Source organism: Rattus norvegicus, chromosome 11 (genome assembly GCF_021556685.1).
Source record: "Rattus norvegicus strain SHRSP/BbbUtx chromosome 11, alternate assembly SHRSP_T2T, whole genome shotgun sequence".
Lineage (NCBI taxonomy): Eukaryota > Metazoa > Chordata > Mammalia > Rodentia > Muridae > Rattus > Rattus norvegicus.
Window position 1 is genome coordinate 42,352,214 of NC_141544.1, and position 14,342 is coordinate 42,366,555.

Consider the following 14,342-nt stretch of genomic DNA (forward strand, 5'->3'; position numbering starts at 1 on the left):
CAGGTACAGAATATTGGTGTTAGCATCCATTATGGGAGATTGTTCCATTGCAGTCACTGGGTATATCCACCACCATCCACTGTTATCTGCTGTGACGTTATACAGTGAGAGCACTGACAATCTCACGCAGTAACTATTTCAGCGAAGAATACAATATTATTAGCCATAGCTTTCCTGTTGCAGGCCAAATCTCGAGGATCCTTTATCGTACCCACGTTAACTTTGTGCCCTTTGACTCAGTTTCCCATTTCCTCCTGCTGGCTGTCCTTTTATTCTGCCTCCTAGAACTCAATTGTTTCTCCTGCCACATACAAGGGAGACCACACAACAGTCTTTTTTCTGAGGCTTAGATCACATAGCCTTAGTTCTTCCGGATTCATGGGGATTGCCCAGAAGGGCAATGTGAATAGCGTCAGAAATTTAATCACAGCTTCTATTAACCAATTCTAATTTTCACTGTAAATACTGACCCAAAATAAAGACAATGAGAAACTGAAAAATATCCTCCAAATATGTCTCTTGATCGAGGCTCATAAGCACAGTTTAGGTTGGAGCTAATTTTAACCCCAGAGTGTCTTACTCCAGGGAGTAGCATAAATAAGAACAGGGGGAGAAGCATCCTTTGCCAACCTACTTGGTCTGTTTACTCCCTCTTTTAATCAATATCCATTTAATAGAAGGAGAGAGCAGCATGCCATTACCTCACAGCCAACTGCAGTAGGGAAATGTCTCCCAAGAGAAGGAACCAGGGGAACAAAAGTGAAATTACATACACAAAGCCAAGTTAAACACGTTTATCAGAAATGAAGCATCACTGGGAAACGCCCAGAGGTCTGAGAAAGACAGTGGGAGTCAAACACATGGGGAATCGTTTAAAATAAGGCACAGTGCGTTTTACCAAGAAAAATTGTAACTGGCATGAAAGCTTGGTACACAAGCAAGGTGGCTCAAGTCTGTAATGTCCGCACTGGAGAAGCTGAGTGAGAGCAGGAGGACTGAAACAAACAGGAAGCCAGATGAGAAACAGTGAGTTTCTAGGTTACAGAGTTAGATCCTGACTCAAAACACGAATAAATACACAGCATACAATATTTATGACAACTCCATTCTTGGGTCAACATAATGAAAATATGGAATATATGTTTATGTTTATATCTTATCTTCTGGAAATTTCTCAGCAAACTATTGCTTCAACTTTTATTCCTGAGATTACAGTTCACATATTCAGGGGGTTAATATAAACTGAACATCAAAAATGTTCTGCAGCCAAGTAGCTGGAAGCCACTCTAGCCATGGCTAAATCCACAGACTATGGGGAAGAGGATGCTGTTAGAGTCAGGGTCAGCCCTCCCTGCAGCTCAGAACTTCACCACTGTTTCAGAAGGTTCTGGAACAGACCCACTCACTTGAAGAAACCAAAGAACAATCCCTATGAGCTTAACTTTTATTAAGAGGCCACCTTTCTTGAGAATGGTTCACACTGTCTATCCAGAGTCTTTCCCGTCCTCACTAGAGATGACTGGGGCAAACAGCAAGGTTGGTGCTTGGCCTCCTCGACGCTCTTTGTAAAAAAAAATAACTTGTCTGCCTCTTAATGGGTTTAGTTCCTATAATGAAAGGCCATTGGGAATGACATCAAGCTCTCTGTTAAAGTAAACCCCAATTTAACTACCAGAAACCAGCCTTCTAAAGTAGCCAGAAAAGTCGTACTGCATTATCTACCATTGATCAGATTTCTAACGTATTTGGAGCATCCAAGAAGAGGTATGAGCAGTGCGTTACCTGAGGTTGAATATTTGCAAAGAGATTTCTCCTAAGAATTTTTTTTTAGAATGGCTTCTTAAATCATAAAACGCTTTCATATTCTTATGTTAAAATGGAGGCAGGGTTACGTAGGTCATGTTCAAGCAAGTATAGAAGCCATATTGCCCAGCCCTGCGCATCCACTATCTTCCCACTTGATTCTCCTCTCACCAGGCTCTTTTGTACTCCTAGTCTTTGACTTCTGCTTTCTCGTCTTCTGTATGTAAGCCACGTTTCCATATTTGCCTGGTGCTGAAGGAGGTTAGAAGAACCACCATGAGGGTGCTGAGAACTTAAGACACCCAGAGGACAGCCAGCGGCATGCCCCGCCCCCACAGTGGGTGCCACTAGGATGTGCAAGGATGTGGTGGGAAGACGGGAGAGAAAGAGGAGCAGAGCATCATAAAAAGTGGTGGAACGGGAGATGTGAGGGGAGAGAGGGATAGCCTGTTGTGAGCATCCTGCCCTGCCACCTGGAGCTATGGTGATATCTCAGCCCTTGATGCTGCTGAGGGCCGTGTCTGGGTCCACTGGTACGCAGCATCAGAAGTCTGCATCATTGTCAGTGGATCACATTATCACCAACGGCCGTACAGACATCCCCGGTCTGGGCAATCACCTGAGACCACATTAATATCTATACTGTATAGAGAGGCCCCACCCTCACTGGCTGCAACCCTAGGGAGAACAGGCCCTGCACCTAACCTGGGTAGCACAGTAGAGCAGCCCCTGGTGTTTTGGACATGGGCAAGCTTCCCTGAGGGGGTGAGCACAGGAGAGCTGACTCAGTCACCCATCTGTAGTGAGATGGCTGAGTATGGAGGTGATTCTCTCCCTCACTACCACCACCTGTGGGATTCAGGAGATTCCCATGGTCCCAAGAGCAGGAGAACCGACCCCACCTCTCACCAGCTGTAGCATTTGGGAAAACGGGCACTATACCTCAACTGAGCAACACATGAGAGCTAGCTCTGCTGGTACGAGTGAAGGTGAGCCTGCCCCATGGACATGAGAGCAAGAGAATTGACCCCGCCCCTTGCCTGCTGTGGCCTTAGGTGAGTCACAGCACTGCTGGAGCACTCACCCTGGTGGTTTGTGTGGGGAAGAGCTGGTGTCCAGATTCAGGGTTTAAGTTAGCCTACCCCAACATCAACCTCATCTATGAAATGCTGGAGTGCATGAAGGGCCAGTACTACAGATCGGAAGCTACAGGACCAACATGACTCAGGGTGACAATAGGATATCCAAGAGAAGACTCAGTAAGGATCCAGTGTTGATGTGCAGCAAAAGCCAGCGGCCTTAAAACCAGACCAATAACTCATTGCAATGAACATTTGCGGCTAAAGATATAGACAAAAGGGTATGTTGTGGGACATGCTGTGACATACTACAACTTCCACAATGAAATCTTTCTTATATATATTTTATTTGCTTTGTTTATTTATTTGTTTACTTATTTATTTCTTTATTTTGGGAGGGAGGTCACTAGGGCAGAGAGTGGATACGAAGGGATGGGGAGATGAGTGGGATTAGGGTTGTATTATGTGAAACACATAAAAATCAATAAAAGCTTTAAAGAACAAGGTACTAGACAGTTATAAGTATGTACTGTTTGGGGATCATTATGTATTAATCAAGCATGAACAACTGTGTTTTGTATTTGTGAGTGTTTAGTTGCTTACTGAGTAGGGCCAATATTTTCACTAACTTCTCAATTCATTTTTAGTTCCTTTAGTGTTTCTCCTTTGTAATGAAATTATAAATCGTGTTTTAAACTCAGCATTTAGTAATTTGTCATTGATCTTAAACAAGATCATGAGAAACTAAAGAAAGGACCCTTTCACAGGTTTGAGGGCTCTCTCTTGCTCCTTCCTGTTTTAGTCAGTATTTGACTGTCCACCAGCCAACAACCAATCAACCTTTAAACAATCAACCTTTAAACACAGACCTAGAGAATCTAGGTCAGTAAACACGTTCTATATTGCATATGTATAATTCACTAAATTTGCTGATTTTCAGTCATTTGTGGAAATGTGGGATGTTGTTACCCACATTTTAGATCCAAGGAGTTTATTTACATAGGAAAAGAATGCGTTACAGCATCAAGATCCAGATTAAAATGAATAAAACAAGTACATAAATAGCTCTTCAATTTTTACTTAATTCCTTAAAAATACACCATTTTCAGAGACGCACAGTAGAAGACGATATGGAACTTGGTGTGTATTTTGAAAGAATTAATAAATGGTAAGCCCTGAAAACAAACACACAGGTAGCATCATACACACTAAACAGGTCATATTTTAAAATATTATGTGTGTGCATGTATATCTTCATGTAGTAGCATTTGATACTTTGAAGAAGTATATGGGAAGGTATGGAGAGAGAAAGGAGAAGGGGAAAATGTTATAGTCAAGTTACAATTTCATAAATTAAGAAAGCAATTGATGAAAAAGAGATAGTCTTGGGTGTGTTATTTTCCAGGTTTGTCGTGTTTAAATACTACAGGGATTTGAACCCAAAAAGGGATACCTGTGAGCTAAATCTAATACTATATAGAGGGACAAAATATAGGCCTTAAAAATTGTAAATGCAGCTCCTCCCTGCTCCAGAGACAGCTGCATCTTCTCATGTAGTGCCGGCCTCATCCCACAGAAAAGATGGTGCGTGTCTGTGTGAAAAGATTTGGCCATATTGGGCGCCTAGTTACCAGGGCTGCCTTCTCCTCTGCATCTGGCAAAGTGGAAATTGTTGCCATCAATGACCCCTTCATTGACCTCAACTACATGGTCTACATGTTCCAGTATGACTCTACCCATGGCAAATTCAATGGCACCGTCAAGGTTGAGAATGGGAAGCTTGTCATCAACGGGAAGCCATCACCATCTTCCAGGAGCGAGATCCCGCTAACATCAAATGGGGTGATGCTGGTGCAGAGTATGTTGTGGAGTCTACCAGCATCTTCACCGCCATGGAGAAGGCTGGAGCTCACTTGAAGGGTGGGGCCAAAAGGGTCATCATCTCTACCCCTTTAGCCGACCAATGCCCCCATGTTTGTGATGGGTGTGAACCACAAGAAATATGACAACTCGCTCAAGATTGGCAGCAATGCATCCTGTACCACCAACTGCCCAAGGTCAGCCATGACAACTTTGACATCATGGAAGGGCTCATGACCACTGTCTACGCCATCACTACCACTCAGAAGACTATGGATGGCCCCTCTGGAAAGCTGTGATGTGATGACAGTGGGGCAGCCCAGAACATCATCTCTACATCCACTGGTGCTGCCAAGGCTGTGGGCAAGGTCATCCCAGAGCTGAGCAGGAAGCTCACTGGCATGGCCTTCCATGTTTCTACCCCCAATGTATCTGTTGTGGATCTGACATGGCACCTGGAGAAACCTGCCAAGTATAATGACATCAAGAAGGTGGTGAAGCAGGCATCTGAGGGCCCACTAAAGGGCATCCTGGGTTACACTGAGGACCAGGTTGTCTCCTGTGACTTCAACAGCAACTCCCACTCTTCCACCTTTGATGCTGGGGCTGGCATTGCTCTCAATGACAACTTTGTACAGCTCACTTCCTGGTATGACAATGAATATGACTACAGTAACAGGGTGGTGGACCTCACGGCCTACATGGCCTCCAAGGAGTAAGAAACCCTGGCCCACCCACCCCAGCCAAGCAAGGATACTGCTGAGGAGTTCCCATCCCAACTCAGCCCTCACAACTGAGCATCTCCCTCTCATTTACATCCCACACCCCCATAATAACAGGAGAGTAGGGAACCCTCCCTACTCTCTTGAATACCATCAATAAAGTTCGCTGCACCCATAAAAAATTGTAAATGCTGTAAAATATTTCTTATTCTCTTCAGGAGCAGCAAAAGATGCTCAAGAATAGGTTCAAAACTTGCATGCATCTGGTCTATCCCTGACCTTGAGTTTATGCAGTACACTAAAGGGCCACAGTGAGGACCAGAGAGCTCTGTTTAGCTCCTATGACCTCCAGCACCTTGCCGCCACCTACATGCAAAGGTATAAATCAGGGGTAACTAGCTTGTCTAATTCATGAGGTTTTTGTGGTACTCTTAGATCACACCTGAGTGCACAGCAACATGACAACACAGGGTAGATGAAAGCACAGTGAGATTGTAAGAAGCAATATAAACACAGGTTACGTGTCTTTTCTTCTCATCCAAAATCTAACAAGGTCACAGACTAAAATTATGGGACATTCTTTTGATAAACCAATTTGCCTCCTGTTCTGAGCCATGTTTCCCAGGCATGGTGCAATTATAATCTCTTGATTATAAATATACTTTATGTTAGAAGTACTAGAAGTACATATGGCTATCTTTGGATAAAGAAAACAGGGAACAATAAAGACACTGAAGAATTTGTCTTTCTAGAAAGTTCCCAGTTGATGTTAATACAGCTGGTCTTGAGACCACACCTGCAAAACTGCCCTACCCTTGATGGAGGGCTATCAATGGATGCTGAGAAAGGAAAAATCAGGTTTCTCTCCAGGCAACCTCTGACAGGTAATCTGATCTCAAGTGGGCAGCTCAAGACACATGTACATAAAAGCCACATGAAATGCCCTCATATAGGATGTATGTGTGCACATGTTTTTGTGTGTGCATGTATGCAATTAATTAAAGAAGAGTCATGAATTTGATAGGGCATGGGGGAAAGAGAAGAAGAAGAAGAGGGAGAGGCAAAAGTGATGAAAATACAGTACACATTTATAAAATTCTCAAAAACTAAAATTTAAATTTAAAAGTAAGAGAGTAATGAGTGTATGTGTTAATATTTAAATTATATTTTAGTGAATTTTAAACTGATCCAGTATATGCCATACTCTTCCATAAATTTTACTTCAAATATTCATCAAATTGTATTTATTTTATTATCTATTGTTTTGATGTTAACATATAAATCAAATTAATCCCCCTATAATTATCCAAAATATTAGGACAAACATCTTTCATCAATTTAAAAAGATGTTTCATTTATTATTCTATATCAAATATTATCTTTATGTTTATTATGGTTTATGGGATTTTTCTTTTGAGAAAGTTACTGAAAGTACAAGTGCTATAAATATATTTAAGTAAAATATCCCATATCCCCTCCGAGTACTTTTTGAGACACACAAAAAATAGACACATCTTTGAGATAGAAACATGGGCAAGTGTGTTAAAGCTGAGCGTGTCTTACATAAGAGCCCAGTTCCTATAAGCAAACTCTGGGGAATTCCAGATGCTTAGAGTAAGGTCCAGATCTCAGATGAGTCACCCAACATCTAAGCAAAGACTGCATTAGATCGAGCAGCATCTTTGGGCTCCAGGAAGAATATCACCAGACCAGACACAGGACGACAGAATATCCCAGAAGTGCTAAAGTCTAAGCTGTACTAAAAAGTTAGAAGAAGCCCCTTGCTAAATATCTTCTATAGTAGTATCCTGCAAGAAAGATCCCCTCGGCTGGGATGGTGACCCTGAACTCTGTACCCTTCCAAGTAGCACCTGGGGGGAAGGTCTTGGGGAAGATAGAGATATCCCCTTAGCACATTATCCAGGGGGAAAGGATTGATCCGAAAGTTAAGTCCATGGCTATCACATGAAATGATATCCTTCCTCCCTTGAGATTCCCATAAAACTTCAACAGAACCTGGTGATGAGAAATATATCTTCTTCACTCCTTTCAAAATTAAAGCATAACAGCTATCCCATGGGGTATCCTGTGGTGGACATATACACCAAAATAGTAAAATGTTCAAATCAAAGCCAGCAGGTCTATATCATACACACGGGTATCACATCTTTGCAGAGATAAAACTCACAATTCTTCTTTTGAAATGTCGAAATTATCTGCAAGCATCCTACTATGTAATCATTTTCTGCTTTATTTATCCTATCTAGTAGTAGCTTACCACCTACTGGTGAATGCTTCTCCATTCCTGCCTGCTCACCACATTCACCCTATCTGTGCTAACCACCATTCTAACCCTGATATCAGCTCCTGCAGATTTCACATGTGAATGACATCATGCCATCCTTGTCTTTCTGTGCATGGCCTACTTCACAATCCTACAACCCCACCACTGTTGTTGAAACAATAGTATTTTATCTTTTTACTGCTGGATAGTATTCCATTTTTGTACGTATGCCACATTTTTAATTCCCCTATCCATTGGCCTACATTTCAGTTAATTTCATTTTTTGTCTATTACTAATAGTCCTACAGGACACACTCAATTCATTTCTCTCCTTTTCTTGTGACTACCATACATTCTTTAGATCAAGAAAAATAATATTCTCATTAATATTCCAGCTCTCAGTTTTAAAAGTAATAGATCCTCATTATTCATGAAAGAAGTTTGAGCCCCACTAACTACCAGTCAATGAAAGATTCTGCTTTATGGGGTTTGTCCCTGTAATGAGAAGTTCCCGTAGAGTCTTCAAAGTGTCTAGTCAAACCAAACTCCAAACTCAATCCTCCAATTATCTGTCTTCTCAACAACAAGAAAAATACGGCTGCTGCAATTCCAAACTATGTTTGGGTGCCCAGGGATTTATCGCGCATCCTCATGCTTCAGGAAACTCTCTATCAAGACTTCAGAAATAGATGTCAAGGCCTGTCTACCAAGCAAACATTTCAAACTAGAAACCATCCCAAAGCACACAAGCCCACAAATAAATGCAGCCATGTGTCACAGTTAGAAGACATTGAATGGATACAATGGAAGAAGGATTGTGGAAAGTGCTACATGGATTTTGTTGAAATTCTGATTTTAGGACCCTTGTAGGTATAGAAAAATTCTTTAGCAAAGGGATATGTTTCATTGCATTATGAACAATAACAGGAAACAAAAAACCAGAGCAACCAAGAAAGCCCTTCTGTAACCTAGGCAGCCTCCCTTTTCTCTTTTTTGGCTGCTCGGCTGTCTCTGGACTGAGCAACTTTGGATCACTTACTCATCTCATCATCCTAAGGCAGGGCAGGAAATCATTTTTGACATTTATGAAGGAAAGTTCTGAAAAATACTCTCTATTTGATGTTTCTCAATTCTGAGGACAGTGAAGAGAATGTCTCGGAAGGAGCTGAGGAAGTGAAATGCTTCTGCTACAGCCTCTCAGTGGACTCTGGAGAAACGGCATCTGTGATCACCTCTGCATTGTGAGAGGGGATGTTTGGGGCTCAAACTCCAAGCCTTCATGACATTTCTCTCAGATGCCACAAAAATAAATACAAGAGTATTGTTTCCCGGCTTAAATGATTTTTGAAAAATATCATTACCATTATCAGAGATTTAAAATACTTTCACTTAATATTCATATAATATTTACTAAAGGGCCAATATAAATATGAAAATGGTGTGTTATATTTTAAGGATAAGGTGGTGATTGAGACAGGTGAGATACCTTGTCTAAAACTAAACTACCTTGTCTAAACTAAAACTACCTTTTAGTTCTTTTGAGAGCAATGGGCGCTTACTCTCTGTCATAGGAAGACAGGAAACAAAACTTCCAAGAAGCACACCCTAACAGGAAGTCCCTCCCACTTTGCCAATCTACATCTGTATACTGTGAATATGTCACTGGGACTTTCTTAATCCCAGTACATAGATGTGTGAAATTAGAACAATGGAACATAGAATGAAGCCAATCATGTGTGGTTAGAAAGAGGAATAATGTCCTGCTACAAACACAGAAATCAATTACATCACAGTTCTCTTACCTATTTTCAGCTATTTGGAATAATGTGAAAACATCTAAAATAAAGATTAATAGAGTTCTAAGAAATCGATGGTCTAAAGACTTGTTCTAACAAAACATTCATCTCAATAGTAAATATGCTACTCTGAGGACTTATGCCAAACTTCATTTGAGAAATGGCTAGGTGGATGGTGGATTGGTTGGTTGAACAGGCAAATGGATGGATGGGTGGATGGATAGATGGTTTCAAAATATACCTTATTTTCACATGTACAATTAGAACATGTCCATTAGACAAATCAATCATAGCTTGAATCTCTGAGAGGAGTCATCATTTGATGGCTTGGAAATCAAATATCAGAATCACATTAACAATTAAGCATCCTTGGTGAGGATGTGGAGAAAGAGGAACACTCCTCCATTATTGATGGGATTGCAGACTGGTACAACCAGTCTGGAGGTTCCTCAGAAAATCTGACATTGAACTACCTGAGGATCCAGCTATATTTCTCTTGGGCATATACCCAAAAGATGCCCCAACATATAACATAGACACATGCTCCACTATATTCATAACAGCCTTATTTATTATAGCCAGAAGCTGGAAAGAACCCAGATGCCCTTCAACAGAGGAATGGATACAGAAAATGTAGTACATCTACGCAATGGAATACTACTCAGCTATCAAAAACAATGACTTTATGAAATTCATAGGCAAATGGATGGAACTGGAAAATATGACCCTGTGTGAGGTAACCCAATCACAGAAAAACACACATGGTATGCACTCATTGATAAGTGGATATTTGCCCAAATGCTTGAATTACCATAAATTCACAGAACATGTGAAACTCAAGAAGGATGACCAAAATGCGGATGCTTCACTCCTTCTTTAAAAGGGGACCAAGAGAGGTCTTCCTGGTTGCTGCCGCCGCAGAGAGCCCTTGGGCAGCACCCCGCAAGCAAACTTGAGCCTCGGGACCACAGGTAAGACCAACTTCTCTGCTGCAAGAGAGCTGCCTGGTGAGATCGGGACACACAGAGGCAGAGTTCCTCTAGGACCGAGCACCTTCTGTGTTTACCGGAAGTCCCACCCCCGCGGATCCCGGGCCCGCAGCAGCTCTCTGCTCCCAGACCCTGTGGGAAAGAGACCTCACCGCCCGATCAGGTGGGCACTCCTGAGGCTGCAGAGCGGAAGAGACCACCAACACTGCCCACCCCTGCCCACATCCCTGGCCCAAGAGGAAACTGTATAAGGCCTCTGGGCTCCCGTGGGGGAGGGCCCAGGAGCGGCAGGACCCCTGCCTGAGACACCACCGGAACCTGAGGGAAACAGACCCAATAAACAGTTCTCTGCACCCAAATCCCGTGGGAGGGAGAGCTGAACCTTCAGAGAGGCAGACAAGCCTGGGAAACCAGAAGAGACTGCTCTCTGTACATACATCTCGGACGCCAGAGGAAAACACCAAAGGCCATCTGGAACCCTGGTGCACTGAAGCTCCCGGAAGGGGCGGCACAGGTCTTCCTGGTTGCTGCCTCCGCAGAGAGCGCTTGGGCAGCACCCCGCGAGCAAACTTGAGCCTCGGGACCACAGATAAGACCAACTTGTCTGCTGCAAGAAAGCTGCCTGGTGAACTCAAGACACAGGCCCACAGGAACAGCTGAAGACCTGTAGAGAAGAAAAACTACACACCCGAAAGCAGAACACTCTGTCCCCATAACTGACTGAAAGAGAGGAAAACAGGTCTACAGCACTCCTGACACACAGGCTTATAGGACGGGTCTAGCCACTGTCAGAAATAGCAGAACAAAGTAACACTAGAGATAATCTGATGGCGAGAGGCAAGCGCAGGAACCCAAGCAACAGAAACCAAGACTACATGCCATCATCGGAGCCCAATTCTCCCACCAAAACAAACATGGAATATCCAAACACACCAGAAAAGCAAGATCTAGTTTCAAAATCATATTTGATCATGATGCTGGAGGACTTCAAGAAAGACATGAACACACTTAGGGAAACACAGGAAAACATTAATAAACAAGTAGAAGCCTACGGAGAGGAATCGCAAAAATCCCTGAAAGAATTCCAGGAAAACACAATCAAACAGTTGAAGGAATTAAAAATGGAAATAGAAGCAATCAAGAAAGAACACATGGAAACAACCCTGGATATAGAAAACCAAAAGAAGAGACAAGGAGCTGTAGATACAAGCCTCACCAACAGAATTCAAGAGATGGAAGAGAGAATCTCAGGAGCAGAAGATTCCATAGAAATCATTGACTCAACTGTCAAAGATAATGTAAAGTGGAAAAAGCTACTGGTCCAAAACATACAGGAAATCCAGGACTCAATGAGAAGATCAAACCTAAGGATAATAGGCATAGAAGAGAGTGAAGACTCCCAGCTCAAAGGACCAGTAAATATCTTCAACAAAATCATAGAAGAAAACTTCCCTAACCTAAAAAAAGAGATACCCATAGGCATACAAGATGCCTACAGAACTCCAAATAGATTGGACCAGAAAAGAAACACCTCCCGTCACATAATAGTCAAAACACCAAATGCACAAAATAAAGAAAGAATATTAAAAGCAGTAAGGGAAAAAGGTCAAGTAACATATAAAGGCAGACCTATCAGAATCACACCAGACTTCTCGCCAGAAACTATGAAGGCCAGAAGATCCTGGACTGATGTCATACAGACCCTAAGAGAACACAAATGCCAGCCCAGGTTACTGTATCCTGCAAAACTCTCAATTAACATAGATGGAGAAACCAAGATATTCCATGACAAAACCAAATTTACACAATATCTTTCTACAAATCCAGCACTACAAAGGATAATAAATGGTAAAGCCCAACATAAGGAGGCAAGCTATACCCTAGAAGAAGCAAGAAACTAATCGTCTTGGCAACAAAACAAAGAGAATGAAAGCACACAAACATGACCTCACATCCAAATATGAATATAACGGGAAGCAATAACCACTATTCCTTAATATCTCTCAACATCAATGGCCTCAACTCCCCAATAAAAAGAAATAGATTAACAAACTGAATACGCAACGAGGACCCTGCATTCTGCTGCCTACAGGAAACACACCTCAGAGACAAAGACAGACACTACCTCAGAGTGAAAGGCTGGAAAACAACTTTCCAAGCAAATGGTCAGAAGAAGCAAGCTGGAGTAGCCATTCTAATATCAAATAAAATCAATTTTCAACTAAAAGTCATCAAAAAAGATAAGGAAGCACACTTCATATTCATCAAAGGAAAAATCCACCAAGATGAACTCTCAATCCTAAATATCTATGCCCCAAATACAAGGGCACCTACATACGTAAAAGAAACCTTACTAAAGCTCAAAACACACATTGGACCTCACACAATAATAGTGGGAGATTTCAACACCCCACTCTCATCAATGGACAGGTCATGGAAACAGAAATAAAACAGAGATGTAGACAGACTAAGAGAAGTCATGAGCCAAATGGACCTAACGGATATTTATAGAACATTCTATCCTAAAGCAAAAGCATATACCTTCTTCTCAGCTCCTCATGGTACTTTCTCCAAAATTGACCATATAATTGGTCAAAATCGGGCCTCAACAGGTACAGAAAGATAGAAATAATCCCATGCGTGCTATCGGACCACCACGGCCTAAAACTGGTCTTCAATAACAATCAAGGAAGAATGTCCACATGTACTTGGAAATTGAACAATGCTCTACTCAATGATAACCTGGTCAAGGAAGAAATAAAGAAAGAAATTAAAAACTTTTTAGAATTTAATGAAAATGAAGGTACAACATACCCAAACTTATGGGACACAATGAAAGCTGTGCTAAGAGGAAAACTCATAGCGCTGAGTGCCTGCAGAAAGAAACAGGAAAGAGCATATGTCAGCAGCTTGACAGCACACCTAAAAGATCTAGAACAAAAAGAAGCAAATACACCCAGGAGGAGTAGAAGGCAGGAAATAATCAAACTCAGAGCTGAAATCAACCAAGTAGAAACAAAAAGGACCATAGAAAGAATCAACAGAACCAAAAGTTGGTTCTTTGAGAAAATCAACAAGATGGATAAACCCTTAGCCAGACTAACGAGAGGACACAGAGAGTGTGTCCAAATTAACAAAATCAGAAATGAAAAGGGAGACATAACAACAGATTCAGAGGAAATTCAAAAAATCATCAGATCTTACTACAAAAACCTATATTCAACAAAACTTGAAAATCTTCAGGAAATGGACAATTTCCTAGACAGATACCAGGTATCGAAGTTAAATCAGGAACAGATAAACCAGTTAAACAACCCCATAACTCCTAAGGAAATAGAAGCAGTCATTAAAGGTCTCCCAACCAAAAAGAGCCCAGGTCCAGATGGGTTTAGTGCAGAATTCTATCAAACCTTCATAGAAGACCTCATACCAATATTATCCAAAGTATTCCACAAAATTGAAACAGATGGATCACTACCGAATACCTTCTACGAAGCCACAATTACTCTTATACCTAAACCACACAAAGACACAACAAAGAAAGAGAACTTCAGACCAATTTCCCTTATGAATATCGACGCAAAAATACTCAACAAAATTCTGGCAAACCGAATCCAAGAGCACATCAAAACAATCATCCACCATGATCAAGTAGGCTTCATCCCAGGTATGCAGGGATGGTTTAATATACGGAAAACCATCAACGTGATCCATTATATAAACAAACTGAAAGAACAAAACCACATGATCATTTCATTAGATGCTGAGAAAGCATTTGACAAAATTCAACACCCCTTCATGATAAAAGT

General features: G+C 41.6%; 1 pseudogene; it reads left to right on the plus strand.

The window, feature by feature from the left end:
* The first annotated feature begins 4,853 nt into the window (after positions 1 to 4,853).
* On the plus strand, positions 4,854 to 5,461 carry LOC148002507 (glyceraldehyde-3-phosphate dehydrogenase pseudogene; annotated as a pseudogene).
* Positions 5,462 to 14,342: the final 8,881 nt, after the last annotated feature.